Raw genomic sequence first — 6451 nt, 5'->3', positions numbered from 1 at the left:
ATGCAATTCTCTCTGCTAGGAACTCTTTTCTCCACCCCTAGTCTCCAGCTACCCTCCATCCACCCAATTAATTCCCTTAAATCTCAGATCATTTATTTCTTCCTCAGGAAAGCAGTTCCTAATGCTCCAACCATATCAGGGCACCTGTCATGTGCTTGTAAGGCACTTTGTAATCATTGCATCACTTGTAATTTTACTTCTATTTGTATAATTCTTATTTGATTAAAGTCTTTCTAACTAGAGAGTAAATTTCATTAAATCCCAGAAATTAGTGCAATGCCTTATTACATAGTAATACATAGTAATTACACAGTAATTGTGTAATTGAGTGAATCAATAAATTGAATAGGATTGAAGGGATTTGTCACTGGATTCTAGTGGGACAGGGCAGATTTCTTAAAGTTCTTATTTTTTCACTTACAAAATCTAAGTTAGAAGCAGCAAGTTGTATTGAGAAGTTCTGCATTTAATGGTTAAATTTACCATGAAACTAGATTTTTGCCTTAATGATGCAGAAGCTAGAATAATGGATATTATAATTCATGTTCAGTGATGTTTTACACAACAAATACGATTTGCTGTTAGTCTGAGTAACTAAAACCTATACATTACAACTGGAAGAGCACAGCTTACTAAGCAATAAATGTAAATGGAATTTGACTCATTAAGCATCCATAGTTTTTATAATGAATTTTGGGATTTTATACAGCATAGTCACAATGCCTATGGGCATGAATTATAAAATGCTTGAATTGAATATGCTCACATTTAATCAAAGAAAAAAATTTGACAATTCTGTTGACACTTCAGTGCTTCCACTAGAAATTTTGAAATTGCAGTGTGTATTCTGGGTTAACTGCTATTCATATTTCTTGATTATTGGTTATGTAGGCTTGCAGAATTTTGGACTGCCATTCATCTCAGCCTAGCCAATGACTTATTAAATATTTGTGTAGACAGCATTTGCTCACTGTTATGTTTATCATCCAGGAGAAAGACATGCTAATTCCCCCACACCAACAATCCATTTTTTATTCACTAAGTCCAAACAAAACACCCCACTTTCTTCTTTATTGCCTTAAATATTTCTTTGATCATTTGGCTAGGGAGACAAAAAAATTCAGGCTATTTGCTAAGAAATTTGTAGTTTTATTTTAGGCCTAAATGAGTAGAAGGAAGGAGTCTTGAGTGTGGAGTAGAAAAGGGCAGGAAGTTCAAAGTGGGGAGGAGAAGGAACAGCAAAAGACTCAAGATTTTGCCCAGTCTGAGCAATGTGCCGTCCACAGGACAGTTTTGAGTAAGCAGAAAGCTGGAGAGTTGATCAGAATCTGTTAATAAAATTTTAAAGAGTCTTGGTTTAACTAAACCCTGGAAAAGTTGTAACTATTTTTGCCTTTATTCATAATCTTTCATATAATACTGTTGCATTTTCATCATAGCACTAATCATTACCTAAAATGTAAAATGTATACTTACCTTTATGAATGTATGCATGTCTATATGTATTAGTTCATAAGCTCTCTAACCCTACTCTGTAAACTCAGAGACTTTGTTGGTTTTTTTGTGAACTGTAATCCCGCTACCTAGACAAGTATATGGCAGGAACTAGGACTCTCAAGAAATCTTTACAATCCCAACAAATATTTTTATTTTCTCTGTAAAGTCTTTCCTCATTCCTTTAGGCAAGTAAGTCACTCCCTCTATATTCCATTCTGGAGTATATATATAAATATTTCAATGAATGTTTATTAGTTCTCAAAACTAATCTATCTAAAACTAACAAGTGTCTTGATAGTACAACCTGAAACACATACAGTTCTATCTCTGGAACTAACTGACTTCATCCAAGGGGTTGAACTCTGATTCTAACGGATTTTTAAAAAACTTTCGTGGGTACATGGTAGGTGTCGTATTTATGGGGTACATGGGGTATTTTGATATAGGCATGCAATGTAAAATAAGCACATCATGGAGAATGGGGTATTCATCCCCTCAAGCATTTATCCTGTGTGTTAAAAACAATCCAATTATAGTCTTTTAGTTATTTTTAACCGTACAATTAAGTTATTATTGACTAAAGTCACCATATTGTGCTATCAAATAGTAAGTCTTATTCATTCTTTCTATTTTTTATGTACCCATTAGTCATCCCTACCTCCCCCTCAGCCTCTCATTACCCTTCCTAGCCTCTGGTAACCATTCTTCTACTCCCTATGTCCATGAGTTAAGTTGTTTTGATTTTTAAATCCCACAAGTGAGACCACATGATGTTTGTCTTTCTGTGCCTGGCTTATTTCACTTAACGTAATGACCTCCATTTCCATCCATGTTGTTGCAAATAACTGGATGTCATTCTTTTTTATGGCTCAATAGTACTCCATTGTGTATATGTACTATGTTTTCTTTATCCATTAATCTGTTGATGGACACTTAGGTTGCTTCCAAGTCTTAGCTATTATAAACAGTGCTGCAACAAACATAGGAGTGCCGGTATCTCTTCCACATACCGATTTCCTTTATTTCGGGTATATACCCAGCAGTGGGATGGCTGGATCAAATGGTAGCTCAATTTTTAGATTGTTTGAGGAAACTCCAAACTGCTCTCCATAGTGGTTGCACTAATTTACATTTCCGCCAACAGTGTACAAGGGTTCCTTTTCTCTACGTCCTCGCCAGCATTTGTTATTGCCTGTATTTTGGATGTAAGATATTTTAACGAGGGTAAGACAGTATCTCACTGTAGTTTTGATTTGCATTTCTCTGATGATCAGTGATGTTGAGCACCTTTTCATACGCCTATTTTCCACTTGCATGTCTTCTTTTGAAAACCGTGTATTCAAATCTTTGCCCATTTTTTATTGCATTGTTAGACTTTTTTCCTATAGGGTTGTTTGAGTTTCTTATATATTCCAGTTATTAATCCCTTATCAGAGAGGTAGTTTGCAAATATTTTCTCCCATTCTGTGCATTGTCTCTGCACTCTGGATTATATTTTATTCATTCATCCATCTATTCATAAATTCATTCATTCACTCATTCATGCAACACACATTCATTGAGTACGTGCACTATGCCAAGCACTTTGCAAAACATTGAGGCTATAAAACTGAATAAAACTCCACCTTCATGTTACAGTCTGGATAAAGAGACAGGAAGGCCAGGACAATGATAGAGATGTGCACAGGCTTTTATGAGAGTGCATAGGAAGAGCTCTTAATCCAGCCTTGCAGGGTCAGGAGAAGCTTATTAGGGAAGAAATAATTTAAGCTGAGATCTAAAGAATGAGTAGAAGGTAATCACATTTTAGAAAGAAGAGATAGCACTTATAAGGCTGAGAGGCTAAAATGGAGCATGGCATAAGCTGGGAACTACATTACTTACCTGGCGAATCCCAGCAGATGGACAACACTCAGTATATAATAAGTACTCAGTACATATTTATCTCCATGGTTGTGTGGTTTCTCCATTGATAAACAGAATAACCATCCATGACAAATTACTCTTTGATTTTCTCACCTTGATTTAAGACCACTGTAATTTCTCTGTCCTATTGCATTGATAGATGGCTGAAATAGCATTTATTCCTACACATATTGTATTTTTACTACCTTAAAGGATATGCTTTCCATGCAGTTCCACCACTGCACAACACTTCACATTTTAGTGGTGCAGCAACTTTCATTGTGGGAGGTAAAAGGACCTGAGTACTAACCATTTCCCCACCCTGTCCTCAACCACTCCATGTCTGAAAGGAAATCATCATCTACTTCTGTCTTAGGAGAAAGAAACAGGTGCTTAGAATCTATCAAAAAGCTTTCACGACTCCTTGGAGAAGACAATGAACTCCATTATTCTTTCAGTATTCTGTGTCTTCCAGTATATTTCATGCTAGTTAATACAAAATAACTTTGGAGGATTTCTTGGCAATCGTAATTCATGGCTGATTTCTCTCTGTTTTTTATGATTTCCAGCCAACTCCCATCTGTTCTGTAGTTTCAATATGAGCCTGTCACAAAAGAGATTCACTGCCCGCCTAAGGTTCAAAGTGATGGCACAAAAGCTGCAGAGATATTTCACATCTCAATCTGTAAGACAAATGCAAGTGCTAGTACCCAGGGTATTCAGGAAGCCTGTGAGCGTCAGAAAGTAGGCCAGTTATTGAGAAAATGAAAAGACATCCAAAACAGATAGCTCATTAGTTAAATCACACTAAAACAAAAGTAAAAACCATCACAGAATATAACAGGGAGAGGGATTGCCAAGACAAGGTCAGCAATAACCTGCATAACATTCGACATTCTACCTTGACACTCATCTCAGCCCCAAAGCCTTTCATCACCATTATACTCTATCCCTTTTCTCTCTTCTCTTTATAACTTCTCCCTTTCCCCACAATACATATGCACAATTAGGAAGGTTTAAAAACATGACCATTTTACATATACATTGAGATTCTCAGTTTATCTTGTTAAAAAAAAAAAAAGAACCTAATTATTTCCTGGTGATAATTAGCCAGAGCTGACATTGCACACTCCTTGGATTTCCTTGTTTGCCCCAAAACCTCACTAATTTTAAAAATTGCATGCAGCCTCTTTTACTTGTTTATATTACCTGTCTAGTTTCTATAGGAGTTTGAGTTTCATTCCTCCGATTTTATATTTATTTAGTTTTTGAGATGGAATCTGCTCTGTCACCCAGGCTGGAGTGCAGTGGCGTGCTCACCGAAATCTCAGTCTCCTGGGTTCAAGTGATTCTCCTGCCTCAGCCCCCCAAGTAGCTGTGACTACAGGCATGCACCACCATGCTCTGCTAATTTTTGTATTTTTAGGAGAGATGGGGTTTCACCATGTTGGCCAGGCTGGTCTCAAACTCCTGACCTCAGGTGATCCACCGACCGCAGTCTCCCAAAGTGCTGGGATTACAGGTGTTAGCCACCATGTCTGGCCTGATTTTATTTGTTAATGCATGTATTACTTAATGTCTGTTCTTCTAATTATCTATACACAAGTCTTTCCCTTTATTCAAACTATTAGACTGATAAGAGTTCTCTGCTTTATTTTTGAATTTCCAAAGGGCCTGTAATAGATAGTCAATAAATATTTGATGAAAGGATAATGCAATAGATGAGGCAATATCACAGAGTGGAAAAGAATTGGTACAGGAGAGTCAGAATATCTGGTTTTTCATTGAACATGCTTTTTGATCTTCATGGAAGATTATAACTCGATTTCGGGGGTCTCAGTTTCTGTGTTTCTATAAATAGGGAAGTTAATGTGGATGATCACAACTTCTTTTTACTCTAAAATTTTATTATTCTAGAGTTCTTTGAACTGGATTTTTCTCAATTTCTGTAATTTGTCAGCTGGGCCACAAAATCCTCTCTTCCCCATTGAATATGAGTGGGAAGTTATTATAATTATGGTTTTGCAAAGGCAGGCAACAAAGTATGTCAAGGAAAATAATACTTGGCACATCGAGAATGAGATTTTAAACCAAATATTTTTAGGCTGTGTTCTTTCTTTGATGTGTCGTTATCTAAACCCTCCCTGCAGAGCGCCTATTTCGGATGTGATTTAGAGTTAATAATATGGTAAGAGTCAAGCAACTCTGTCTTCCGTTGTCATCCCTACACAAAAGAGGAGAATACAGGCACCAGGAAACTTGTGATGAAGAATTTGCAGAGTCATATGCTCCTTTATATTCTGCAAAGCAGTGAGAATTCTACTGTCTCTTGAAAAATAACAATAATTGTAAGAAATTCTTCTTTATTCTCAACAGGGCTGTCAGAATTTGAATAGTACCTTTTCACAATATTGGCAACCAGGAGACACATGCTCCCTAATGCCTTTGAGACTCAGAATCACTTCCTATGATATATTCTCTTTCCCTTGACTTGGGTGAAAGTCTCAAGTAAAGAAAGCAATTTACTTTTTAAATGTATCACTATAGAAATATTAATCCTTGTTAAAAAGTTAAAATATAAATACAAAAATAAATATTAGAATCAAAATATATAAAATGCTGCCACGTAAACAGTTACTCTTAACACTTCCAAGTACAGGTACAACACACATAGGCATATATTTTGAAGAGGACATTGATCATTTTGTTTTCTGGCACCTTTCCCTTCCTGTTAGCACTCATATCCTTATGGAGTATCCTCTCTACCCTCTAGCATGTAGTTTTGGTGAGATGGTAAATCTAGCTGTTAGGGAGAAATACTATTTCCCAACTCTTATACAGTATTTCAATATGGTGCCATGTTTCTCAGCCTTGCCACTACTGACATATTGGGTCTCATCATTCTTTGCTGCAGTTGCTTCCTTATGCATTGCAGGATGTTTAGCCGCATTCCGGTCTCTTGCCCACTAGATCCAGTAACACCTCTCCAATTTTGACAACCAAAAATTACTCTAGACATTGCCAAATGTCTCCTGGAGAGTAAAATTGT

This window comes from Hylobates moloch, unplaced genomic scaffold, assembly GCF_009828535.3.
Source record: "Hylobates moloch isolate HMO894 unplaced genomic scaffold, HMol_V3 SCAFFOLD_12, whole genome shotgun sequence".
NCBI lineage: Eukaryota > Metazoa > Chordata > Mammalia > Primates > Hylobatidae > Hylobates > Hylobates moloch.
Note: the sequence above shows the minus strand (reverse complement) of the source record.